This window comes from Bubalus bubalis, chromosome 11, assembly GCF_019923935.1.
Source record: "Bubalus bubalis isolate 160015118507 breed Murrah chromosome 11, NDDB_SH_1, whole genome shotgun sequence".
Classification (NCBI taxonomy): domain Eukaryota; kingdom Metazoa; phylum Chordata; class Mammalia; order Artiodactyla; family Bovidae; genus Bubalus; species Bubalus bubalis.
The window spans coordinates 53,457,794-53,485,446 of record NC_059167.1 but is presented as its reverse complement, the minus strand read 5'-3'; the positions used below and the strand labels follow the sequence as shown (position 1 = coordinate 53,485,446).

At 42.0% G+C, this 27,653-nt stretch overlaps 1 protein-coding gene and 1 long non-coding RNA gene across 3 annotated transcripts in view; one reads left to right on the top strand and one right to left on the bottom strand.

Moving 5' to 3' along the window:
- Positions 1-18,609: 18,609 nt before the first annotated feature.
- On the bottom strand, positions 18,610-22,179 carry LOC123328272. Of its 2 annotated transcripts, none has more exons than XR_006543116.2 (3): positions 22,043-22,179; positions 21,205-21,270; positions 18,610-18,812 (listed from the first exon to the last, which is right to left on the bottom strand). It is a non-coding gene; the product is annotated as an uncharacterized LOC123328272 (long non-coding RNA). The 2 variants fall into 2 exon arrangements; XR_006543117.1 differs by lacking the exon at positions 22,043-22,179 and adding an exon at positions 21,808-21,931.
- A 156-nt stretch (positions 22,180-22,335) lies between these two features.
- Positions 22,336-27,653, top strand: part of ANXA2 (annexin A2) — a 44,535-nt gene continuing 39,217 nt past the window's right edge. Inside the window, exon 1 of the mRNA XM_006043275.4 lies at positions 22,336-22,438. The gene's annotated coding sequence lies outside the window, so the exon portion shown is untranslated. The remainder of the gene's footprint in view (positions 22,439-27,653) is intronic.

Below are 27,653 nucleotides of genomic sequence, written 5' to 3'. Positions count from 1 at the left end.
CTTTTTTTGGGTCAAGTGGCTGGGAGTTTAGTTATATACCAACTAAACTGAGCAAGCAAATACACCAAGAATAATGGGAAAGAGGAAAGCAAGAATAAACCCTGTGGTATTGATTTGGAATTGGAAATAAATTCATGGTACTTAATAGAGAGATGGTGAAATAGATGTGTGTTTGTGTACATGTGCATCCATACTGCCTAATTCTGCTGATAGGCTCTGGAAGCAACAGCACTCTGGTAGTAATGAACATACCTAGCACCAGTATCCAGACCTTGGTTTCTAAGTCCCATTCATCACTAAACCTGATGCTCCTTGGAGAAATTACTAGTTCTGAGAATGGGGAAGGGAAACTATAAGATGAACCTGGAAGGCTTCCCTGGTGGTTGAGTAGTTGAGGAGCCTGCCTACCAATACAGGAGATTCTACATACTGCACCACCACTGTTGAGCCTGTGCTCTATAGCCCAAGAACTGCAACTGCAGAGCCCACGTGCCGCAACTGCTGAAGTCCAGACACCCTAGCGCCCCTGCTCCATGAGACAAGCCTGTGTACTGCAACTAGAGAGTAGCTCCCACTCGCCACAACTAGAGGAACCCCGTGCAGCAATGAAGACAAAACAGCCAAAAATAAATACAATTATAAAAAAAAGAAGATGAACCTGGAACGTCAGCTTGTACTAGCAAGTGTGGATGTGCTCACAGAATGATGATTCCATGTCAAGAGAACACAGGAGCTAGCTTAAAGGAGTTCCCAGGTCTGGTGACATTTGAGCAGGAATTAATGATAGTAACAGATTGAAATCCTTTGAGTAAAATAGTAGTCCACAAGTTCATACTTATATGAATGAATTAAAAATGGGGCAAAAGGGAATATTCTGTAGTAGAATATCAATATACTAGAGAGAATGATGGAATTAGCTCACGAATTTGCAACCATTACAATAATAATAAGCTAAAAACCATCAAAGAATGCTAAATGCAATGGGTGAAAACTTGATAGCAGATGAGAATATTTGAGTAATCATAAAGAATCTCACTGCCAGATATTAATAATAAGCATAACATGCTTATTAGTTTACTTAATGCTTAAACCTTGCAGAAACTTTTAACCAAGTGCTTAAAGTTGATATCACCAGTAATGAGACAAATCAGCAATGTGTGTTTCTAGGTGTGCACCTAAAACACATCATTTTTGTGGTATGTTCTTGCCAAATATACATAAATTATAAGGAAATACCAGGGAAACCCAAAGCCATAGTCTGTAAAGTAATTGGTCAGTAATCTTAAAAAATGTCATGATTGTGAAAGAAAGAGAAACACTGGGGGACTGTTCTACTTAAAGACTGACTGAATGGGACTCATAATCCTGGTTTGTATAGTCCAGTGAAGGACATTATTAGAACAGTTGGCAAAATTTGAATGGAGTTTGTAGATTACATGGTAGTACAGAGGATGAGATGGCTGGATGGCATCACTGACTCGATGGACGTGAGTCTGAGTGAACTCCACGAGTTGGTGATGGACAGGGAGGCCTGGCGTGCTGCGATTCATGGGGTCGCAAAGAGTTGGACACGACTGAGCAACTGAACTGAACTGAATGTATCTTTGTTCATTTCCTTCGATGTGGTTATGTCAGAGCATGCCCTGTACTTAGGAAATAGACACTGAAGTATAATACGGTAATGAAACATCATGTCTACAACTTAGCCTCAAATTGGAGGGACTTGGGCAGAGAAAGGTTAACAGGGAGTCTTGGTGAAAGGTGTATAGGAGCTATATGTGCTATTTCTACAGCTTCTTTAAAAATTTGAGATTATTTTAGAGAAAGTTTATGAAAAATGTATTGTTCCAGTGTCAGATATTATAGGAAGGTCAAGAAGGATGAAGACTGAGGGGAAAAGGCTAATTAGATTTAATAATCAATCAGGCAATAGAAGTGCCTAAATGAAACAGCAGGGGTAAGGGAATTAGGGGCTCATGTTTTTAGAGTCCCAGACATGAAAATTCCTTACAATTGAACACCCTAAAACCAAAATTTTTCTGCTTTAAATTCCTACTCTGCCTATTATAATACCACAGATTTTGAATTTCAGCTGTTTACCTACATTATTTCTCTTTCAAGTATTTTGTAAACAGATGCTCCTTGGAGGCAACAGTTACGTTTGTAGACATGTATGTCTAACCTAAGACCAAACTTAGGACTTGCCAGACTCCAGATACACCATCAACACCTATTAAATTGTGCTGATAAGACCCTCCCCATATTCCAGCATGTAGCTAAATTGTCTGTAACTCAGTCTTAGATCCCTTACTCACAAGGGCAAGTCTATGGGCATCTATGAACCCTGCACAAGAAAAGAAGTTTAAAAACTTGTATTTAGGGAATTCCCTGGCAGACCAGTGGTTAGAACTCTACACTTTCACTGCTGAGAGCCAGAGTTCGATCTGGTTGTGGAACTAAGATCCCATGAGGCCCACCCCTACCCACCACCCCCCACCAAAAAAAAAGAAAAAAATTTTTAAATAAAAATTCATGTTTATTAAAGGCCATACCAGTCACCTCTCAAAAAAACACTGAAGTTCTGTGTTTTGGATGCAGTTTTATAATACTCATTTAATGTTACTGTATCTCATTTAAGAGCAACAAGGTAAGTTCAAATTCAGGTTAGATTTAATAGTTGGAAGATACAGTGTTTAAAACCTCTTAAAAACATTCTTTCTAGCACCCAAAACTTGTTTGGCCATGAATATGTAACCTGTGATTCTTTCTGTGACAGAAAAAAAAAAAAAAAAAAAGCTTATCAAAGAGATACCCATGTCCATCCATGTACAAGTCACTGGCATGCTGAAAAGAAACCTACTCTTTCACACAACTCTGGAAGCCACTCCAGCTCCAGGGATGTTCTCCAATGTCAAGTAAACTCAATTCCTCCCCACTCTGCAAACTGGCTTTTCAATAAACTTCTACTGAACTTAGACTGCAGACACTAAACTGTAAGGTTTTTTTTTATTTTAACCTGTTAGATGAGACTCCGAATAAATGGCATGTTGTATCCAGGAACAGTCTTAACTGACTGCATAATCTTCCATGAGACAATATTTAAATTTACTCCTGAAGTTTTCAACTGAAAGTGAGAAATGAGTCCAAAATAAAGTGATTACAATCTTTGTTTAATTGAATGAGAAAGTAAACAATTTCTATACAAATAAGAAATGGAATGTATTTTATGGAGTTTGTTTTTTATTTTTAACTAGTCTTGGGTTCCAACAATATGCAAACAGCATTTTACTAATGTGAAAAATAAATAATTGAATATATTTCCCAAGTATATCGGCTCTCTGCCCCACCAAAAGTAATGCAAATTATAGTTTCCCGAGTGCCACAGTGGGCAGCGGGACGTAATCTCTGTCCAATTCCAACATGCAACCTCCTAGAATTGCACAATGAGTTCTTTTGAGTTCAGGAAGAGGATAAGGGAGACTGAAATCACAGTGCATCAGGCTTGAATGTCTCTATATGTGTGCATGTTGGGAAGCTAATAAAGTGGTAGGTCAGTTCCTAATTCAGTTTGGCTTTTTTTTAATGCTACACTCTAGTGCCTGAAAACTTTTACTCTTAAGGAGCAAGGACTGTGTAACTTACTAAGTGCCTAAGGCCAAAATGTCATTTTGCATATCAGGGAGTGCTGAGTTTGCTGTCAGCCAAGCCTTCCACCTCTCAGGAGCCCCTGCTAAAGTTAATTCACATCCAGCAGTTGGGGAATTGTCAGCTGTAACTTGGAGAGGTATGAGAGGCTGCATCTTAGAAGTAACCAGTCCAGAGTTTGTTGGAAGAAGCAAGCGATGAGTGGGAAGCAGAGAGCACTGAATGAGTCTCAATTGTACCATTTGCTAAGGCAGTATCTCTCCCCTTTTGAACCTGTGTCTTTTCATCTGTGAAATCCAGAATTTGATGCCTTCCCATCATTTTCTACAGGCTCTAGTGGCCTTCCAATAAATAATACATATATATATGTATATAAAAGTTATTTTTAAACTGTAAGTCACTGTATAAATGTGAAGTATTGTCAGATCACATCAATGAGAGGTATCATTTGAGCTGAAGTTTGAAAGGAGTTTGTAAGATGGGAAGGGAAATTTCAGGCTGAGGGACAGTAAAATCCATGCTGCAGAGGTAGAAACATGCACTGCTTTTTGGAATGGCAGGCCTTCCAGGGTGCCTAAGACCTGGCCATGGGTATTTATGGGGAAGGAACCGAAAGATACCTAAGAAAGTGTGGTGGGGAGCAGTTGTCAATAAAAAGCTCCACGTGCCTTCTTAGAGAAGAAGCCGTTGTCTTGAGATGGGGAATAATCAAAAGCTTTTTAATGAGGCTGGCAGTAGAGGTGGGCCACATGATTAAACTTCTATAATGGAAACTGTGGCTGAAATATGTCAGCTAGATTGGGAGGCGGAATGGAAACTAGGGCAATCTGAGGACAGAGAAATCAAGGGAGGCTATTTTTTCAGCCTAAACTTGAGGCTATAGTGATCAGTCTTACTGGCAATCTGTTCACCTTTGTTTCTGCGGTACCAAATACGACTGCCCCCACATATGTAACGATGTGGCCAAGCCAATGATATGGACGATGCAGATCTTAGGTCTACTGGAGTTGGACATATCAGAACTGGTGGTAATCAGTACTACAGATCCTCATGCAGGGTAAGTCAGATGGCTCGCCTTCCTCTAGAGCTCAAAGCTATACTAAATGGGATAAAGGTTCCTTTGCAAAAGTTGTTCTTTGGGGAATTAAATTCCAGTTGTATCATTTGGAAGTGGAGTCTAAATCTGGGGGGAAAAAAAGTTGGCATCCTCCCAAGAAGGTCACTTAAAAAAGAATGGTTAACTCTTTAAATGTTACTTTTATCTTGCTGGACTCTCCTTACCTTTTAATGCTTGGACTCTGGCGTCTAGAAAGAAAAAAAGAGAAAGTGAGCCCAGCACCTGAGCCCAAGCTGAAACCCAAGTTGCCCTCCCTCAGAGACTTGAGCATTTGTAAATAATGGCATGACCTCCTCCCCAGAACGCTTTGATGTTTGTGTGGTATTTATGTTAATGTTTTAATATTTAAAATGGCTACTGCAGCCTTGAAAGAGAAAATTGAACTTAACCAGTTAAAAACCCATGTGGGTCTCAGGCTATGCCTCCATCTCCTCTCCATTCCTTATCAGTTTGGTATCGAGTGTGTGCAGACTTCTTTTTTTTTTTTTTAAGCAATACAAGGTGGATGACTTTTTTTTTAATGTTCCTAACTTATAAACAGACCGCTTTGTTTAAAGACTAACAGAAGAAATGTTAACAATTCTGAGAAGTGATCTCTGTTATGAAGGATGAATAATTGCAGCTCCAGGCGAGTGGTCATCCTTTGTAAGGCCTGACTGGTGGAGGTCTCTGAGCTGATCTCTATCCAGTAACTCTGTGCCTTATCCTTTTCCTCTTCAGCTGTCTGGGTTTCCGTCTTAAGTTTGCTGCAGCTCTCCGGAATGCCCACATGAATACCACAGGCTCTGGAAGGGAAAAGAAATTAACAGTATTAACTAAATTCATTTTGATGGAGACTTACAGGAAGCTAATGTCATTCATTGGAAACCGCAGCAAACCTGACCATTCCCTTGCCTGTGGGAGTATTGGGTTTTTGAGAATTTTTGTTGGTATATAAATACCTCAATCCTCATTTATGTCATTATTGAAGATTCCATTTCAGTCCACTATATTTTTGGACATTTTTACCAAAAAAGAAGAAACCACTTTTAAATGGCATTACATAACTGTGAATATTTAGTATCTCAAAAACTCTGAAAACCTCACTGGGCTGACTTCAGACCTCATATCAGAACAATCAATTTTCTTAAAACTATAAGAAAAAAAAAAAAGATACTACTCATCCATTGAACAATGTGATCAAACGAGGACCTGATCCACCCCTTCATGCATTTTTTTAACCCCTGTTGGCAGTATCTTCTGCTCCCTTTACTCTCTGAGTCATGAGCCTTGTCTCAAAGTGACCTTTAGTTGTTCCTGAAAACTTCTCTCAAGTGACTAGGATTTGCCTTGGGCTCTGAGGGAAATACTTAAGTGAAGAATTTTCAAAAATATTTCCACAGTTTTCACAATAGTGGCATTAAATAAGTAGACACACCTTCTCCAGTGACTAATCCTCTGTACCTTTTTTTTTAATGGGATGATTTTTTTTTTAAGAATTAACAGCTATGTCTCTCTACTTTGATCCTTCACATGGATATGGAATACTTTGGTATATGTTACATTTCCTCTTTTATGATTTCACAATGACTTCAAGTATTAATAGCTATGAGTAACCTTGAATGCATTGGTCAAGAGGGACTCTCTCACTTCCTTTCTCTAAGGTTAACTGCTCCTGGGCTTCCCTAGCACTTTGATTTCATTTCTGATACATTTGTGAAATTACAATTATTCATTTACCTCCACCAGATCTTGAAATTGGAGTTACTGTGTTTTTTCCTGTCATGCATCTGCTGTATACAATCTTGCCCTAGGTTAGTACCTGGCATATAGTGGATACTTCATGTTGGTTAAATGGAATGAATTTGCCTTGATTTCTGTAGTCAGATTCTGGAGCTTTTTCGGGGATGTGAGTGATCAAAATCAAGTAGGCATCTCTCTATACTACATTAACCATTTTACCAGTTTTCATAGAAAAATATACACATCAATAAACAAAACATTCATGTAGTTGTTAATTAAAGAAGAAAAATGGGGGCACTGGATATAGGATGACCTCCTGGGAAAGATGAATGAGTTAGGAGTACTATGAGTCCTATTTTTTTTTTTTTCATTCATTGACTATCTTAACAGTTTTTCTCAGATTCTTTCCTTTTGAGCTACAGCATAACCTGAGCATTAGCGTTGTTTATTTTAACCCCACCCTGGTTGCTATAGTTGATGAGTCACAGAAACCAGAGAAGGGAAAGACCAGTGAAATCATCTGGTTCATCTCCAAATTAGGGAGTGGAGCATTGGGATTTGGGGAAGACTAACTTCTCATTTGAAAAAAGAAAAGGAAAAAAAGTGCAACTAGAGCTGTTTAGAGCAGCCCACCCATCTGTTTGCCTTTTTCTTCTAACACAGTCCTGAGATCCACCCTGTTAGAAAGCAATCAGGAATTCTTATCAAGGGCCCATGGACAACCAGTTGCCAAAATGTTAAGGAATCAAACTAAAATCCTGCTGCTTGAGTAATAAAGTCAGATTATGAATCTTTCACTGATTGTTTTAATGGAGTCTTAAAGAATTTTAAACTCTGTTTTTAACTAGGTCTTACAAGTTTAAGAGCTAGCGAGAGCCTCACTGAAGATCTGGGCTAAAATGCCTAGTCCCCGGGTGCAGAGACTCAGGTGGAGCTGGTGAGCGGTGGCAAGTGTGCCAAGGAGTGCAGACTCTCAGCCCTTTCCCCCATGTCACAGTATCCTCCCTCACAGTGCTCTCCTCTCCTCTCCTTTTTGTCTTCTTTTTTTGCATTGTTGGTTGAAGTAGTGGGAGAGATGATTCAGCGTCTATGTCTGCTCTTCACATCAACCAAGCCTGGCCACCAGGTATCACATGTCCATTGGCCACAGAGGCAAGTGTGCAAGATGCCACTTTAGCTCACCTGGAGCTCGTCTGCCAGGCTCCTTCTCTCCTTCTGTTTTCTTCTGTGTTTTTCCAGCTACATAACCTTGATTTCATCTTTGCTTTTTGTCCTTTAAAATTTTTTAAAGATCATAATGTCCTTAGCTCTTCTCTTGATACCTAGCTTAGTTCTTTCCTAGCTTCCAACATCCTTCTATAGCATCCCTGCACCAGCTTTGGCCTCTTGGGTTGCAAAACCAGCTTCATACTGCTTGCTCTTTGCCAATGTCCCCTTACAAAATGGGGAGGACTCTGAACCTTATCAATGCTGATAGCATCTGAATATGCCCAGCGTAATGTCCCATATCTAGTTACCTAAGTATGTTATCACAGGTTCAGGTTATTAAAAATCTAAAGTCCTTTGCAACATGAGAGAGATTCAACAGTTGCCTGTTAGTTCATTTTATTTTGATAATATCCCAACAGCTTTATTTCACTTTAAATTGATGTTTCTCAGTCACAGCTATGCATTTTAATAACTTAGGGATGAAAAACATGCTGGGGTCTCATGACTCAAAGATCTGAATTAAAACAATTTTATATAAATATATTCACTTGCACAAGGAGTACACTTCCTAATCTGGACAAAAATGGAATGCAGAGAAAGAAGGTGGCCAATTGTATTCAATAAAAAATGATCTATTGATCTCCTTGTAAAGAGATGTAATTTTGTTTTTCAAAATATATCCATTTAGAAATCCTGTTGGGTCTGTTTTAAGGAATAGATAAGACCTGTTTCTGTTTAGTAACATCCATGTGCTTATATACTTTAATGTGCCTAAATCAGTCACATTTGTATATTAAAGATTGAGTTTTAGAGTTAAAAGAGAATTTGAAGATTTTCTAGTCAAAGGCCTCATTTTGTTTTCCAGGTAAGAAACAGAGTCATAGATCCTGGATGATTTGTTCAAGTAAACTCAATTAGGATCAAAACTAGGACCAGAACCTCTTCCCCCTGAGGTTGATGATGATTAGCACAGGACTCAGCAATAGAGAAGAGTCTGGCAAAGTCAGGCCTTGAAAGATGGCGAGCCTGTCATGTGCCCACACTGGGTCAGGTGCTGGAGTTGCGAAGATGAAGAGGGAGCTCCCAGTCTGATGGTACAGCTTGATACATAAGCAGTCTTGGTGCCCTGAGATAAAGTACTACAAGTAAGACAAAGGTTATCTGAATAAAGAAGTCTACTCTACCCTTCCACAAACCTTATGCCACAATATATCTTATTTATTATATCAATTTGTTTAGCAAACCTTTTTATTTCTGTATAGTATATGAACTGTGTAAGCGTTGGCCCTGCATGGGTTGTATTATCATAAATTATGATCAGAAGAATCAAAATCAAATGAAGTTTTACTAGATGGTTTTCTCACAGATTGAGTTTTTCACAAAGGGTGCTGTGATACAACTTTTACTCTATTGTTTTTTAATTGTATTTTCTTGAATATATTTGAAAAATACCATCAAGAAGATGGAAGTTTTCCCCAAAGCCTGGCACAGACTGTCATAATCTTAATGTGTCATAATCATAATCTTCCTTTAAAGAAGGAAGCCCTCTTCACTAGCTATATTTATTTTTTCTATGTAAACCATGTTTACAATTAAAGAAGTAACATATATTCATTGTTAACAAAAATCAAGTAATATAAAGAAGTGTATAAAATAAAAGGTGAGCATTCTCCTTTACACATATACACCAATCTTCTTCTTTCCCAAGAGCTAGCCAGTATCAGCTTGGTGCATATCCTTCCAATATATGTATACACTTACACACATATGTAAATATATAAATATACATATATAACTATTAATATAAATACTCAAAATTAGTATTATTAGTCTAATTGACTTTTTAACTCACAAATCATAAGGTCTTTAAAGTTTAAAAATAGTCAAAACGCTCAAAGTATCTAGTAGATATTTAATAAAGATGAAAATGTTCAAGGTGTAGCTATCTCTATGTGTTTTTATACTCACTAAACATTTTATTTTATGAAGAATACTATTTTGAGCAAACTCTTATGACTAAAAGATACATTTTTTATTGTAGAATCAAGATCATTCCAGACACTTGGCACCTAAATACTTGTATATATGTTGTGCAACATTCTGTGGAAAATACTGCTTGAAGGAATGATAGAGGCTGGGAGAATTTGAAATATTTATCCTCTGACTTGCCAAACCATAAAAATGCAGCAAAATGTGCTGAGGTAAGAACTAAGATGCCACTATGATGGCTCAGGAAGCATCCCAATATCTCAGCAATTTAATGTAAGAATCATCACGATAGGGTGGATGTTTGTAGCCAAATCTGTTTTTACAATATTTTATATATTAGTATTGTAACTTAGCATGCCAACAAGACACAGGCTACACTGACATTCTGCTTTCTCTTGTTTTACTCTATATTTTTTTAATTAAAAAAAAAATTTTATTTGGCTGCACCGGATCTTAGTTGAGGCATGCAGGATCTTTGATCTTTGCTGCTGCAAGCAGGATCTAGTTCCCTGACTAGGGTTTGAACCCAGGCCCCCAGCAGTGGGAGCAGGGAGCTTTAGCCACTGAGTAGACTAGCTTTAGCCTAGAGTAGGGCCACCAGGGAAGTCCCTACTCTGTATTTTTGAAAACTGTCCATATTGATCTATTCCAGCTTCAGTTGATAATACAGATATTTTATAATTTTAATTTAGCCTCACTGATAAGCATTTAGGGTATATTAGTCTTTTAACGCTACAATAAAAATCCTTACACACATATGTTGTGATCATATAAAACACACCCTTTTCGGGATAGCTTTCTTGCAGCAAAATCACTCAGTCAAAGGGTATGAACATTTAAAAAAATATTTAATTTATTTATTTGGCTGCGTCGGGTCTTAGTTGTGGCATGCAGGATCTTCATTGCTTCATGCGGGATCTTTCCTTGCTGCGTGCAGACTCTTAAGTTGTGGTGTGTGAGCTCAGTAGCTCTGTGGCATGTGGGATCTTAGTTTCTGATCAGGGAATGAATCTGTGTCCCCTGCATTGCAAGGCAGATTCTTAACCACTGGGGCCCCAAGACTTTTTTTTTTTTAAATTTTAAAATTGTATTTATTTTTGGCCACAGCACCTGAATCAGACCCGTGCCCCCTGCATTGGAAGCACAGAGTCTTAACCACTGGGCCACAAGGGAATTCCCTAGTATGAACATTTTTAATATTGATAGATACTCATAAATTGCCTTTTCACTAATAACATTTAAGAATTCCTATTTCAGCCATTTCCAGCCACTCTGGATACTAACAGCCCATTAATATTTAACAGGTAAGTTTAAGTTTGAATAAGGACAAAGTAATGTGTTTGTGGAGAGAAATACAATAACAGCAGGTACTGGGTAAAGACAATGTCAGCACAACCAAAGACCTGTCCTCAAGGAGCTCCTGGCTAGTTGCAGAGACCAACAAATAAAAGAATAAGAATACAAAGTGATAGAGAGGAGAGGGACACAAAAATACCAAGAGAAACAGATTAGAGCCAGATCTACCTGAAGAGCTTGGGAAAGGTTTTCCTTCATGAGAAAATACTAGCTCTGAGTCTTGAGGAGAGAGAAACTCACTATCGAGGAAAGTGGGAAGAGGCATTCCTGGCAGGGAAACAGTTTGAAGAAAGGCCTGTGGCGGTATGAGTGTGATTAGCAGGGGTGCAAAGTGGGAGTGAAGGGAAAGATGTGGGGAGCGAGAAGGATTTCCAGAGAGGGGTCATGTAATCAGAACTATTTCTTGGAAAGCTTTTCTGGATGCCTTGTATAGAATGAGCTGAGACCAAAAGTATATGTTACAACTGGCAAAAAGAGGCATACATTTCCCTGAAAAATATCTCAAATTGTGGTTTGTCCACACCGAAAGCACCTTAATTCAACACAAGTTTCTTGAAGACTTACCATGAGTTCAACAGGGCTAGATGCTGGAAGAACTCAAAAAGCCAATGAAATACCCTTTTTTTTTTTTGAAACAGTACAATACATTAGGCACTTTTTAGTACTTTGTCTAATCTTTACATTTGTCTTGCAGTATCACAAGTGAGAAAACTGAGGTTGTCAAAGAAGCAGACACAGAATAAGACCCCAGGACTGGGTTCACTCCAAGCCCCATTCTTGTTTACTGACTCATTCTCTATGATTCTCCTCTTTCCTTCCTCTTTCCTTCCTTCCCTCTCTCCCTCTCCCTCTTCCTTTCATCTTCCCTCCTCTTCTAATTTTTATCTTCAGCTAAGTTATACAAGAGAATAGTTGTACAAGGCACATATTTACACAAGAATTCTATATAATTCTATGTAAGTTAGTGTTCAGCTTATTTGTTAGTAACAGAGACTGAACGTAAGTGCTTTAAGGTACAAATTAATTTTTTTTCTTTCATGTAAAAGAAGTCTGGAGTAAAGCAGTCCAGGATTGAACTCATGGCTTAACAATCATCAGGAAAACAGTCTCCTCTTGACTTTTTGCCCTATGCTTTTTTCATGCTCAAGGTTTTTGTTCTCCATCCTTTGTGCCTAGTTTCCATCTTCCAGTTTTTCTCAGTGCCCACAGTAACTGCAAGAGCTCCAGACATCACAGCAAGTATTAGGCAAAGGAAGTAGGGAGGAAAGGGGATTTCAGGGTAAAAGTTACTAACCAGACCAAACAAACCAAAACCCCATGTCAACTCCTGTTTTCTTTTTAAGAAGCTTTTCTTGAAGCTGAAAATTGCAATCTTTTAGCTGAGTATATTGCTGCCCACTTTAAAGAAAAGGGTTGCTAAAGAAAATAATCAGAATGAAGTCAGGAATTTGGATCTTCCGTGACAGCATACACACACACACACACACAGAGCAATTACTCACCCTCATTCACAGTACTCACAATTTCTGCTCCAAGAAGCCAAATATTTTCAGCACTTGCAGCTATTTCTTGTGGAGTTTCACCAATTTATTTCTGAATAACATTCTACTGTTTCTTAATTTTTCAGTTTTAAGTAGTAGTTATTATGTTTTAATGAAAAGAGATATTTTACTCCTTACCTATGATATACACACAAATGATTACATTATTTTTCTCTAATGTTGTTTATAGAATTACAATTACAGAAACATAACCTGAGCATAACATAATGTGTTATGTTTTCATTATCTTCTCACGGCAACTCTTTTTGGCTGTATATTAATAACTAACCACCTCCAAATTTAGTTTCTTAAAACAGTCATTTGTTTTGCTTACTCATTTGCAGTTTGGACAGAGCTTGGTGGAAGAGGTTTGTCTCTATTCAACTTCAGTTGGCGTGGTCCACTTTTTTTTTTTTAATTAATTTATTTTAATTGGAGGATAATTGATGGGTTTTGCCATACATTGACATGAATCAGTCATGGGTGAACATGTGTCCCCCCATCCACTTCCCTCCCCACCCCATCCCTCTGGGTTGTTCCAGAGCCCCAGCTTTTGAGTGCCCTGCTTCTGGCATGGCCCACTTTTAAGATGGCTTTATGTCAGGTTGGTACTGGCTGTCAGCCGTAGACTTTGGAACCTCTCCATAGGCTGCTTGCGCTTCCTCACAGAATGGTGACTGGATTCCAAGGCAAATGTCTCAGGTGAACAAAGTAGAAATGCATCATGATCTAGCCTCAGAAGGCACACAGCATGACTTATGCTGTGTTCTGTTGGTCAGATAATTCACAACAGGTCATGAGATTCAGGGGAACTGGGCATATCCTCCTCCTCTTGAGGGGAAAGTGGTAGAATTCTAGAGGAGTATCTGGGATGGGTCATCTTTGGAGAATATAATATGTGTGTCTTAGTCCATTTGGGCTGCCACAGCAAACTGCCACAAATTCTCATAGCTCTGGAGTGGGTAAGTCCAAGATCAAGATCTGATGAGGACCCACGTGGCTTTTGGGATTTTAGTTTCCTGAGCTGGGATTTTGAACCCAGGCCCTCAGCAGTAACAACAGAGAGTCCTAACCACTGGATCAAAAGGGAATTCCCTGGGCTCTTTTATAAAAGTACTAATTTCATATGAGTGTTCTGCTTTCATGACCTATTCGCTTCCCAAAAGCCTCATTTCTAAATACCCTCATGTAGAGGGTTAGATTTCAAGATATGAATCATGGGTGGGATATAAACATTCAGTTTATAGCATGCTGCAACAAGTTTTTGTTTTCCCAGAGCTTTTCATTGATAGTTTTCCTTATCATGCTCAATGGAGCTGTTAATTTCTTCTCAGTAACTTAAAACCCCTGTGGTAATTGCTTCCTCCTACTGTTTCCGAGGCACGTGTGCTAGAGCCATTAGTCCCCTTCTCCAGGCTACACTGGTTGCCCTGAATGCTGCGCAGCTCTCATTCCAAGTTCTCTCCTCCCCATCATTCTGGGAATTCTGTTCACTTATTTTTGCATTGAATCCCTTGTTTTCTGAATCCACTGCTTCCTTATTTTGCTTTATTCTCTTGTTCTGGTGAAGTACACCATTCAGAAGTCTCCTGAGATTAGGGTGTATAGTGGGATGAATGGTGGTGCCCTAAAGCTATGTCTACATCCTCAGTCTTAGAATCTGAATATTTCCTTGTTGAGAAAAAGAGTCTTTGCAGATATAATTAAGTTACAGATCTGAAGATAAGTTACAGATGTGAAGAAAGATTATCCTCAGTTATCTAGACAGCATATTCAAAAGCAGAGACATTACTTTGCCAACAAAGGTCCATCTAGTCAAGGCTATGGTTTTTCCAGTAGTCATGTATGGATGTGAGAGTTGGACTACAAAGAAAGCTGAGTACTGAAGAATTGATGCTTTTGAACTGTGATGTTGGAGAAGATTCTTGAGAGTCCCTTGGATTGCAAGGAGATCCAACCAGTCCATCCTGAAGGAAATCAGTCCTGAATGTTCATTGGAAAGACTGATTTTGAAGCTAAAACTCCAATACTTTGGTCACCTGATGCAAAGAGCTGGCTCATTGGAAAAGACCCTGATGCTGAGAAAGATTGGAGGCGGGAAGAGAAGGGGACGACAGAGGATGAGATGGTTGAAGGGCATCACTGACTCGGTGGACATGAGTTTGAGTAAGCGGGTGATGGACAGGGAGGCCTGGCGTGCTGCAGTCCATGGGGTCGCAAAGAGTCAGACACGACTGAGCAACTGAACTGAACTGAATCTAGATTGATCCTAAATCCAATGAGAAGTGTTCTTCTGAAGGACAGAAAAGGAGAAGACACGGGAAGAGAAAAGAGGGCCTTGAGAAGTAAGAGGAAGAGATTAGAGTGATGCAGCCAGAAGGAATGACTGGAGCCACCAGAAACTGGAAAAGACAAGAGTTCTGCTTTAGAGCCTCTGGAGGGAGTGTGGCCCTGCAGCTACCTCCGTTTCACACTTCTGGCTTCCAGAACCACAAGAGAATACTTTTCTGTTCTTTTAAGCCACCAGGCTTGTTGCCGTTTGTTCACGGCAGTCTTAGGAAATGAACACAGGGCACGTAGGCATAAACAATATTTTTGAAAAATGTTAATGATGCATGCATTCTTTTTAAAATTAATTTATTTTTGGTTATGCTAGGTCTTCGTTGCTGTGTGCACGCTTTCTTAGTTGTGGTGAGCCGGGGCTACTCTTTGATGCGGTGCTCAGAATTCTCATTGCAGTAGCTTCTCTTGTTGTGAAGCATGGACTCCAGGCGCATGGGCTTCAGTAGTTGTGGTACATGGGCTTAGTTGTTCTTATTTGTAATCTTCCTACACCAGGGATCTAACTTATGTTGCCTACATTGGCAGGTGGATTCTTATCCACCTGTGCCACCAGGGAAGTCCATTCTTGATTTATAGTTTGCCTGGGTATGGAATTCTAGTTACAAAATAATGATTTTTTTTTTGTATTTATCTTTCCTGATACATTTATAAGTTAGCATTCTTCTCTAATTAAGAACTTTTCCTGTCCACTCCTGGATTTTCTATTTACTACTAGACTATTCAATGTGTATCATCAGTTCCTATCACTATTCAATATGATGCTCAAATAACCCTCAGTTTTAACCAGTGAGAACTCCTTTAAATTGTCTCTTTTGTCTTTTTGATTTTTTACCATCAGTCATTTAGCACAAAGCTTACCGTGGATTTTCTCTGTTCCACCTCTGGATCCAGCCATTGCTTTAAGAACTGGTTTATTTACTGGGAATAGTATTTGGAAACTAAGATCTGTCTTGAGTATCATGCCAGTCTTCTTTCTTACCCTTCATAAATAAGTTGTTTTTTAAATCTCTCTGAAATCTTTTAGGATCTTTCCCCTGGCCCCGCTCAGTGTTCTGAAGTTTCACGATAATGTGTCTTGGGTTTGTTTTTCCATTATTTGTGGTTTTTCCAATCTAAAGCCTCATAGCCTTCAGTTCTAGAAAATTGTCTTCAGTTATTTTTTGGTGATGTTCTCCCCTTCATTTTCCCTATTTTTCTTTCTGTTACTCTGATATTCTGATATCTGATATATCTGATATCTGAATATTCTGATATTCTGGATATCAGGTTTTCCAAATAGGTATTTTTCCTCTTCTGGCCACGTCTTCAAATATAATACATTATTATATACTGATTGTGTATAACAAGTTTCAAGGTAAGAACAGCTTTATGGTTAGTGAAACTCTAAACCATATAATGTAGAGGATTTAGAGACAGCTTGCTTCTTACTGAAGCAGTGGTGGTGTGTGAGAGAGATGGTATGATGGAAAAAGCAGTGGATTTAGTTCTGCCACTTACTAGTTTAAGGATTGTGGTGGATTGTATGCAAAAGTGGTTGCCAACAATTCCCTCCACTCATGTAGACATATATCACTCCCTTTATGAAAAGGAAATTATTTCCCCTTCCCTTGAATCTGGGTTATATCACTTCCCTTGATCAATGGGATGCAGGGAAGTGCCACTGTTTCACTTCTGGGCCTGGTAGCTTCCACTTTCAGTCCTTTGAAGGTCAATAACTACTCTGCTGGAGGGAGGCCCTTATGGATCTTCCAGCCTGATTTGAGTCTCCCTAACCACCTCATGCGAAGAGTTGACTCATTGGAAAAGACTCTGATGCTGGGAGGGATTGGGGACAGGAGGAGAAGGGGACGACAGAGGATGAGATGGCTGGATGGCATCACTGACTCGATGGACGTGAGTCTGAGTGAACTCCAGGAGTTGGTGATGGACAGGGATGCCTGGCATGCTGCGATTCATGGGGTCGCAAAGAGTCAGACAAGACTGAGCAACTGAACTGAACTGAACTGAATCAACGCTAAATAGACCATAGATGAGCTGATTCCATGAACTCTGCCCTTTATAGAATCAGAACAAATACATTTGTTGCTGTTCTAAGTTTCTAATATTTGGAAGTGGGCTTATTTCCTAGTAACAGGAGACTGAAACAGAAATTAGAATGTGGACATGAAATGTTGCTGTAAGAAAAACCTAAAATATGTGACATGGACTTTACGTCCAGACAGTAACCAGAGAGAAGACTGTTACTAGAGCTTGGAAAAGTGGTAAGGAAATTGCCATGGAAGATTGGAAAAAAGGCAGCCCAGGTTATGTGTTGGCAGAATGTTTAATGTTACTGTTGCCTGTGGTAACACAAGTGATAGAAAATGTGCCTAATGAACTTATGAATCTAGCCAAGGAGATTTCCAGGCAGAATGCTGAAAATGCCAGTGGTGTTCTTTTAGCTGTGTATGAGAAAGTAAAAAAGAAAAAAAAAAAGTACTGAGTAAGCATATGTTTGGCTTTTAAGCAGAATTCTAGCCAAAGAAAGATTTGGAAAATAAGAAATGGCCCCAGGATAAAGATCAAATCATGTGTGGTTGCAAAATCTTTTTTTTTTTTCCAAAAAAATTTATTTATTTTTTATTTCACTGGATCTTTGTTGCTTTGCACAGTCTTTCCCTAGTTGTGACGAGTGGGGGCTTCTTTTTGTTGCAGTGCATGAGCTTTTCATTGCAGTGGCTTGTCTTGTTGCAGAGCACAGGCTTCAATAGTTGTGGTTTGCAGGCTCAGTACTTGTGGCTCAGGGGCTCTAGAGTGCAAGCTAAGGAGTTATGGTACACAGGCTTAGCTGCTCCAGGCATGAAGGATCTTCCCAGACCAGGGATGGAACCCAGATTCCCTGCATTGGCAGGCAGATTCCCATCCACTGTGTCACCAGAAAAGTCCCTTTTATTTATTTTTAAGATTCCAGAAAGATTTAATGTGGTACTTTGAAGGCCATCTCAGGGCTTCTAAGAATCTTAAGTGCCTTGTTCCAGCTTGACAAACTCAGAGAGATCTTTTTTAAAAAGGATAATCAATATGAATAATCAATGTGAATTTTGGAGCATTTGGATGTTAAGCCTCATTAAAATTTACAGAAATTCCTCAAAAGTTTTGAGAAAAATTCCATCGGATATAAATTTTGGAGCACGGAAGGAACCTCAATAAGATGTATAGAAAGCCCACAGAATTTTAAAGATAATTATATTAATGAAAGGACTGCCAGGTTGGACACAGAAACAGTTCAAAAATGAAAAGAAGTTTCTGGGCCTTCGAGTCTGTACTAGCATCATGCCTATTGAGAGAACTACTCAGGAACAAATATGGACCATTCTTAAGGAAAAGGAAAGACATCTCAGAGAGTGGAATCAAGAGGCCAGAAGGCAAAGCCAAAGACTGATCACATGACAGATTAAAGTGAAGATCAGCAAACTACAGCCCACAAAACCAATCCAGCCTGTTTTAGGGTAGCCCACAAGCTGAGGCCTGGCAGCTCCAGCTTTTGCTTCTTGAGAGCCGGCTGCCGTTACTATCCCAGTGTAGAGGAGGACCTGGCAGATGACAGTCCAAGGGACAGAGAGATCTAGCCTGCTCCCAGGCATTCCAGCAGCCCCAGTGGAGGCACTAGACAAATGAGTGAAATGCCTTTCCATCCTGCAGCCCCAGTTGAGCAGCCCCACCCAACATTACAAAGAGACTAGCTGTCCCCTGAGTCCTGTCCACATTGCAAAATCATGAGCAAACGGTTTTATTTATGTTTGAACCACTAAGTTTTGGTGGCAATTTGTTAAACTGCAATAAGTAACTTGAGTGCATTTTTCCATCTCTGGACTAGGCAGGAGACTTTATTCGGGCTCCAGTTTCTACATCTATAAAAATCAAGGACTGGATAAGTAGCCTGTTATGGCCCCTCTCTGCTCTAACATTCTATTATTGGGTGAATAGTTCTATCGTTTGCTAAGTTTTAGTGAGTGCCTATCACTGCTGCTGCTGCTGCTAAGTTGCTTCAGTCGTGTCTGACTCTGTGCAACCCCACAGACGGCAGCCCACCAGGCTCCTCCGTCCCTGGGATTCTCCAGGCAAGAACACTGGAGTGAGTTGCCATTTCCTTCTCCAATGCAGGAAAGTGAAAAGTGAAAGTGAAGTCGCTCAGTCGTGTCTGACTCTTAGCAACCCCATGGACTGCAGCCTACCAGGCTTCTCCGTACATGGTATTTTCCAGGCAAAAGTACTGGAGTGGGGTGCCACTGCCTTCTCCGGCCTATCACTGCTGCTGCTGCTGCTAAGTCACGTCAGTCATGTCCGACTATGTGCGACCCAATAGATGGCAGCCTACCAGGCTCCCCCATCCCTGGGATTCTCCAGGCAAGAACATTGGAGTGGGTTGCCATTTCCTTCTTCAATGCATGAGAGTGAAAAGTGAAAGTGAAGTCACTCAGTCGTGTCCAACTCAGTGACCCCATGGACTGCAGCCTACCAGGCTCCTCCGTCCATGGGATTTTCCAGCCAAAAGTACTGGAGCTAGCTAGGCACAATTAGTAGTGCTGAAGTACAGCAGATGAAGCGTGAACAAAATAAAGTCAAGGCTTTGGAGGACAGAATGCACAGCAGCAGAGACATAATCTGAGATTTGTTGTTGTAAACATTCTTCCAACCATGGGGGGAAAGAAAAAAGGATCTTTGCACAGAGTTTCAAAAGCTCATTTCAACTGGCAGAACTGGCCCCACATTCCTCAGAAAGAGCAATCCATGACCTGCAACAGCTTCCTCTTTATGAAAACACCAGTGTGAAGTTCTGCAGTATGAAGCCTACTCTGGCTATTGAACAGATCTGTATGTTTGGATTTGCTAGATGCCCTAGATAAGCAAAAGCATTCTTTTGGATACTTGGCTCCTAGGTATTCCACATGATTTGAATTAAATCTTATCTTCTGTAGAGTGCCTGTCACAGCACAACTGGGAATCAGAGGCTGTGCAACCAGCCGGGAGAACAGAAGGGAGACAGAATCCAGCCCACCATTATTGTCAGTCTATGGTCTCCTTCTGTTCCAAAATATTCAGGGAGTAGGCAGAAAAACACAATTTCTGGTTGTAAAGCTTTCAGCCTGAATTGAGGAGCTGTAAGAAGAGAGTGAAAAAGTTGGCTTAAAGCTCAACATTCAGAAAACTAAGATCATGGCATTTGGTCCCATCACTTCATGGGAAATAGAGAAACAGTGGAAACTGTGTCAGACTTTATTTTTGGGGGGCTCCAAAATCACTGCAGATGGTGACTGCAGCCATGAAATTAAAAGACGCTTGCTCCTTGGAAGGAAAGTTATGACCAACCTAAATAGCATATTCAAAAGCAGAGACATTACTTCGCCAACAAAGGTCCGTCTAGTCAAGGCTATGGTTTTTTCAGTAGTCATGTATGGATGTGAGAGTTGGACTGTGAAGAAAGCTGAGCACTGAAGAATTGATGCTTTTGAACTGTGGTGTTGGAGAAGACTCTTGACAGTCCCTTGGACTGCAAGGAGATCCAACCAGTCCATTCTAAAGGAGGTCAGTCCTGGGTGTTCATTGGAAGGACTGATTTTGAAGCTGAAACTCCAATACTTTGTCCACCTCATGCGAAGAGTTGACTCATTTGAAAAGACCTTGATGCTGGGAAGGATTGGGGACAGGAGGAGAAGGGGACGACAGAGGATGAGATGGCTGGAAGGCATCACCGACTCGATGGACATGCTGCTGCTGCTGCTAAGTCACTTCAGTCGTGTCTGACTCTGTGTGACCCCATAGGGACATGAGTTTGGGTAAACTCTGGGAGTTGGTGATGGACAGGAAGGCCTGGTGTGCTACAATTCATGGGGTTGCGAAGAGTCAGACACGACTGAGCGACTGAACTGAACTGAAAGGTAAATGGGCTTCCCTGATGGTTCAGTGGTAAAGAATCTGCCTGCCAGTTAAGGAGAGGCAGGTTTGATCTTTGGGTGGGGAAGAACCCCTGGAGAAGGATATGGCAACCCACTCCAGTATTCTTGCTTAAGAATCCCATGAACAGAGGAGCCTAGTGGACTACAGTTCGTGGGGTGGTAAAGAGGCAGACACGACTTAGCAACTGAACACAAATGTAAATCAGAGATTGTATCAACAGTATTGCTTTATTTTCTATTTGTCCTTCTGACGGTGTCTATCATGTTTCATTACGAGTGGAAGAAACGGGTAACAGTGAGCTCTGGGCTGAGTGTTTAGAGACCCCATTTGTGGTCTGGACTTAACTGTGAGCTTGGCAATGATGTCTTGGCCTCGCCATTTCTTAATTCCCAGGAATGAAATGACGCTCAACTGAAAAGTAAAAACAGACGTTAAGCGAGACAGGAGATTAAAACATAGAAGCATCAGGAGAAACAGCTACTACGTGAGGTGTGTCAAAGGAAAGAATTCAGAGGTGCAGAGCGAGATTTTTGGGATTCTTAGCAAAACTTTCCAGCTACTTTGAAGTACAGTATTTTCACAATCACACACAAAATCACATTTGCGTGCTTTTGCCACGGTGGTTCATAGAAGCAGAGAATGAAAAAAAAGCGAGAAATAGCAAAACTAAGCCAGGGAGCTGAGGTTGAGAGGAAAAAAAAAAAAAAAGCCCGTTAGGAAAGAAGGAAGGGAGGAACTTCTTTGTTGGAACTCAAGGTTCAAAGCCACTGGTCCCACCCAGCCTGGGACTGCCTGCCACGAGGACACGCACAGCTGCCCGACACGCGGGAGGCCCGGCGTCTCCGGAGGTTTGGGGAAAGGGCGCCTCCCCGGGCTGGAGGGTGGGATCTTGCTCCTGGCTTCGGCCTCCCACCCCCTAACCAACAGCCACAGTGGCTCGCTGTGTACCAGCGCGCCCCAAGGCGGAGGAATCCTTTGCTAGCCAGGACACTGCGGAACTCCTCCTCCTCCCAGCGCTCCTCCCGGGAACGGCTGGTCAGAGGTTAAGCTAATATGTTTGCAGACGGTAACCGAGGATTGGATGCCAACGGCCCAGCTCAGGGGAATCACGATTTATGTTTCTTGGAACTTTTCTTCCTTCCATTGCATCGACGCCTTAAAAAAAAAAAAAAAAAAAACCAACCTCATAGTCTACTAAAGTCTTGCAACTGTATTGATATGAACCTGAGGCAGGGCTGAGAACTCGACGTGGCGCTGGAGAAGCAGAGAAAGGGAGGAAAAAGAGGCCGCTGATAGGCCTCAGGGAGGTCTCAGCGGCGCTTTACCCGAGGGTACGGCAGTGGGCGCGGGGCCACTCCCACTGGCGCGGCCCAGGGAATGTTCCAGGGCGAGGCGGCCCTGGCGGGCGCGCGGGGCGGGAAGGGTGAGTCACCCCCAAGTCCGGGTGCGAGCAAGGGAAGGCGGGGCAGGGCGGGCCTCCTGTGCACCGGGAGGATGTGGTGACTATAAAAGCCCCACCCAGGCCAGCCGGCTCCGTTCAGATTCTGGGGACGCTCAAAGCGCACTGCGCCCGGCCCAGGTAAGCGGGACGCCCCGCCCGCCCATCCGCTACAGCCGGAGGCCGCCGAGCTAGCGGGGTGGAGGGGTGGGGTGCGGAGAGGCAGGGAAGGAGTCAGCCTTGCAAAGGGAAGCTTTGGCGACGGGGACCCGGGAGAGGGCCGGAGGGATCGTCTGCACTAGGGGCTCGGCGGGGAGGGTGCCCAGTGGCGAGGAGGTTTGGACAGGAGTGAGGGGCGCCGGGTGTGCTTCGGCATGGGGGATGCAAGGCAGAAGGAGGGGTCGGGCATCCCTCCTGAGTGCACTTAGGAAGCCAGACGAGGTGGCGCCGGGGAGGGGGCCAGAGGCAGGCCCCACATTCCAGACGCGCCAGGCGATGCGGGGGGCTGGGTGTGGCCACCCTAGGAGCCCCGGGTCGGGAGGAGAGCAGAGGGTGCGGCACCCTCCACATTGAACACGAGCCTTACGACCATCTAGAAAGTGATCCCCATCTGTTGCAAGTTGACTTGAAACAAATGTGCATTAGTGGAACTTGTGCCAATCAGCAAGAGGGAAGCAACTGGACGGACGATAAGGGGTAGGGGTTTTTAGCAGCGACCTCCTGCCCCTACAGAACAGAACAGAACGAAAGAACCTCAGCTACTTCTCCTTTGTCTAGATTATCCTGTAGGAGAGCACTTCTGATTTCTGTGTATCTGAAGAGTTTCCAATTTGCTCGACCACTTTTGCTTCAGGAAGGAAGTGTCCCCCGTGGTTCTGTGGGCAGAGTTGTCACTGACTTACTGGCGCTGCTGCGACAGTGAGTCAAAGACAGAGGGTACAGAACAGGGCGGCGCCCCCAAGGCCTCTCCTTGTAGCTCTGTGAGATCGGTCCTAGCGCCTGGCGTGGAGGGCTGTTTTCCATCAAGGCGCGGTTAAGACGGTGGGAAGTGGGCATCTATTTCCTTATCGATGAAAATTTAAGAATTGCCCCTGAGGGTTACTATCAAAGGTTTTAAAACATGTTCATTCAAAAATAAATTTGTAAAGCACCCTGAAAGCATTGTGTCATACCAAAGCAGTATCATTCTTTTTGTATTAAGGTTTGCCATTTTAAAGCTGTTGGAAGGTATTCTCAATTTGTGTATAAAAGAGCAGTACCCTCATAGGGACTTACTGGGTCTTTATCCAGAACCATAAGGTCATGGAGTCCAGGGTTCTGGACCCTTGAGCTCATACTGACTGTTTTGATAGGTTCTATCCAAAATGTATCATACTGTGCCTGTCCCGAACTTGGTCATTTAGAATGTAGAAGGCACTTTCGCACTGAAGCAATGTTGTAGAAGGCATTTCCATAGAAAGTACTGATAGAACAGGCCCAGCTTGGGAGTTGGGAGTGGTGGGAAGTGGGAGGGAAGATGTGTAGGTAAGAAGAAAAAAATCACTGAAATATTTTACTGGAAGTCTTCTTAGTTTTAATGCTGGCCTTGATCACATTATTGTAATTGTAATTATGTCCTTATCACCATCTCTACTTTTCTCTGTATTCCTCCTGCCTCCTTGGAGATCCTCCTCCCTGACATAGTGCAAAAGCCGGACCATGCTTATCCAGTTCTGATGCATTCCTCCCATTCCTCCTTCATTGTTCTTTATACCCCGCTGGAGAGTAGCAGATTGAATCAATATATGTTAATATTCAGTATTAGAAATGTTGGTGGTCCTAAAATCCTTAGCAACTCAGGGGAGTTGTGTTATTTAAAAAATAGCAAGGCACCTTTTTGAACCTAAACATTGTAATTTATAACATTTGATGCTATGGAATCAGAGAGCCATATAATATCCAGGCAGTGTGAAGGAAGATCTCAGATGAGGCCAGGTTCGGTATCTTTATTGGTCAGGGGCGTTAAGATCACTGCCTGTGGAACTCGCCTCCCTAACTCCATCTGTTATCTCAAAGCTTAAGTCAAGGCTTTCCCCAGAAATAAATTGCAACTGCCATGGAAGGGTGTGACCATCAAGCTAAATTTTTTTAGTTGGAGTTTTATGATTGGGGAACTGCCTAGATTTTGTGATTTCCTGTAGTGCCAAATGGCTTGCCTGTTGTAAATGCCCAGGAAATACTGCTGACTCACTGGCTTTGATCATGAACTTGGTTTGGGACTGGGGTGTCAATATTTAACATCCTTTGTCTTTGAGCTATTAAAAATACTGTATCGATTGATATGTCTGCAATCGTGGCCATTAGTTTCCTGACTGATTTCTAATTTAAGTATTTTTCCTGGCAAGGTAGATATCCTCCTACAATTGTTATTGATTTTGGGGTTTGTAGGCTCTTCCTGCACCGATGGAACTAGAATCTGGCCTTTGTCCTTCCTTTGTGTGGGGCTGTGGGCCTGCTGAGGCATAAACTGAGAGCGTGTGTATGCCAGATGAACATCCCAGGCTCTCCTGGGCTGCCTTAAACATCTCTACATTTGACAGTATTTATTAAGCATCTACTATGTTCCACTCAGATGTTCCATCTACTATGTTCCCCTATAGCTTCCCTGGTGGCTCAGATGGTAAAGACTCTGCCTGCAATGCAGGAGAACTGGGTTCAATCCCTGGGTCAGGAAGATCGCCTGGAGAAGGAAATGGCAACCCACTCCAGTATTCTTGCCTGAAGAATCCCATGGACAGAGGAGCCTGGTGGGCTACAGTCTGTGGGGTTGCAAAGAGTCGCACATGACTGAGAAATTAACACCTCATTGTCACTTCATGTTCCACTCACTAGTATAAGCACTTAGGGATACAGCAGTGAACAAAACAGACCAAAAAAAAAAAAAAAAAAGCACCACTCTGCTCTTTAGGTTTTAAATCTAGTGAGGAGAAAAACAAAAATGACTGAATTGTATAGACAGTAATTGATTGTGAACTTTACGTTTTCCCAAATTAATATTAGCTTCCGAACTTGATTGGGGCTCATTTCCCCTTTAATCCAGCTGTTCCACAGACCTGAGCTTCATGTTTAAAACCTGCTAGGCAAAGTGTTGTTGCTTGTTATCATGACTTAACCTGCCTTCTGGATTTGACTGTAAGAACAGAAATGGAATACTCTTTTTTTTTCTTTTTTTTGCTTACTGGACTCCAACTCCTTTTTTTTTCTCCCCTGGTGCCACACCCTATTCTCATTGTAGGCTACATCAGAGGACAGCAGTCTCTGAATAAAAGATTCCCCCCCTACCCAACTCATTCACTGTCAGGTCTCTTTTTTCCTCCTCCAGTTGCCAGATGTGGTCCCCATCTACTTATCTGGGGAGCAGGTCAGCAGAAGGGGTCAGGAGGTGCCCAGGCTTGCCCTTCTCAATGGGTCCACTGAGATGACCTCCAAAGCTCTCTTGTAGGGCACAGCCTGAAGGTTTTTAAACCATCTTAGTTTAGTCTTGTCAGAGAGAAGTCAGTAGCATACAAGTGGTCTGAGTTATCCTCCCAGGCTTGGTGCCGAAGTTCTGAGTCAAGGGAGTGTCTGTCACATGGACTCCCTGCCCTTTGTCTCCCTGCCACACCCGTCTCCACACTCCCAGCTCAGAGGAAATCGGAGTCCCAAGGCCACTTGCAAACTCTTACTCCCTCCTGCCTCCTTTCCCACTTTGCTTGCCATGGCAGATGGAGGTTACTTTTCCACATTGTCCTGTGGACAGAGCTAGGACCCAGGGGGCCCTGATGATATAAAGGTGGTATAAATGAGGGGCTGTGGGAGTTGGGAAGAGCTGCAGATCACGAGAAAGAGTTTGTCCCCTGAATGGATGTACCAGACATTACAAAGATGTGAATAGAGGCTGGGAATTGACGCCTCCAGATCTGTATGTGTGGAACTAGAACTGCATTTGAGATATTCAGTCTGAGGAAGAGAAAGAAAATTGAGAAAGGAGAGTGTATTGGAAAAGAAGGGGAAAAGGACAGAATGTGGAAAGACCCAGTGTGTGTAAAACATACCAAAATGTCAGTGAATACCTCGAGTGTGCTGAGCACTGTGCTCAGACCTATGGGGAAATGGCAATGATTAAGACGGAAACCGTGGGGGCGAACAGAGTAGAAGACTGACTTTATGCTCTCAGCTCTGATACTTCACAGACATGCCAAGAGACAGGAACCCGGAGCAGGGAGAGGTGCAGGAGAAAGTTAACAGTAATTTTTGTACCCTGAAGTTGCATGAGGATGTCAGCTGATCCACATTGAGCATTCCCAGTACTGGGGACTTGAAAAACCCAGACATGGAGGTCACGGAATAGCACTGAATGTGTTTGGAGAATTACCAATCCAATTCGACTTCGGTGCTGAGTGTTTTTACGTGTGTGTGTGTATGTGTGTGTGTATGCATGTGCTTTATTTAAGAAAAAGTGGGTAGAGTCCAGAGTGTGGAAAATCTTGAATGCTGTGTGGACTTTTTACTGTAAGCAGCAGGGCCCCACAGGAAATGTAATATGTGGGCATAAAACACTGAAATTGAGTTGTAGATGCGAAGACCTTGATTTCTCAACCCTGAGAGTGCTTGGAGCCAAGTGACATCATTCTTCTGCTTGTCTCTTTCCGCCTACTCTAACCCTGCATCAGGAGATTGACTGAGAGGCTCTGAGAGCTCGGGGCTGCATTGTGTCTGAAGTTAGCAAACAAATATTGATTCAGATCAGGCAGCAAAAGGTACAGGCCAGAGCAAGTGCTGCTGTGTCCATCCTGCTCTGTTTGAGCAAGGCCACTGGGCAGAATTCCACGATTTCTCGGGAATGACTTGCGCCTGTGACTCAGACATTAATCAAGACCATAAAAACCAAGGGGAAAACTGGGTGCTTTCAGAAAGTTTCTGTTAAATAAAAATGGTTTGGGGAAGGGGTGGAGAGTGGAGTATAGTGGGAGCTCCACCTCTTCCCCCTGACTCATGGTTTTTTTTTTTTTTTTCCTTGCTTTTGGTTTAAAATTTCAGTCTGGTCCTGTAGACACAGGACTGCAAACAAGGGCTTGGTGGGGAATCCCATCCCTCCACCCCCACACCCTCACCCATTTTTTTTTTGGTTTTAAAAATCCTTTGTATCATCCAGTTCCTGATTAATTCATCATGGTTGCTAGGGATGTGTTTTGCGGTAACACATCAACACTCCACATTTTAAAAGTGGGTGTGACCACGAAACTGCTGGGTTATACTCAGGTTCTGCTGTGCAGATGAGCCTGTTGCAGTGTGTTTTTGTTTGTTTGTACAAATTGCTATTTGGGCTTTCTGGATC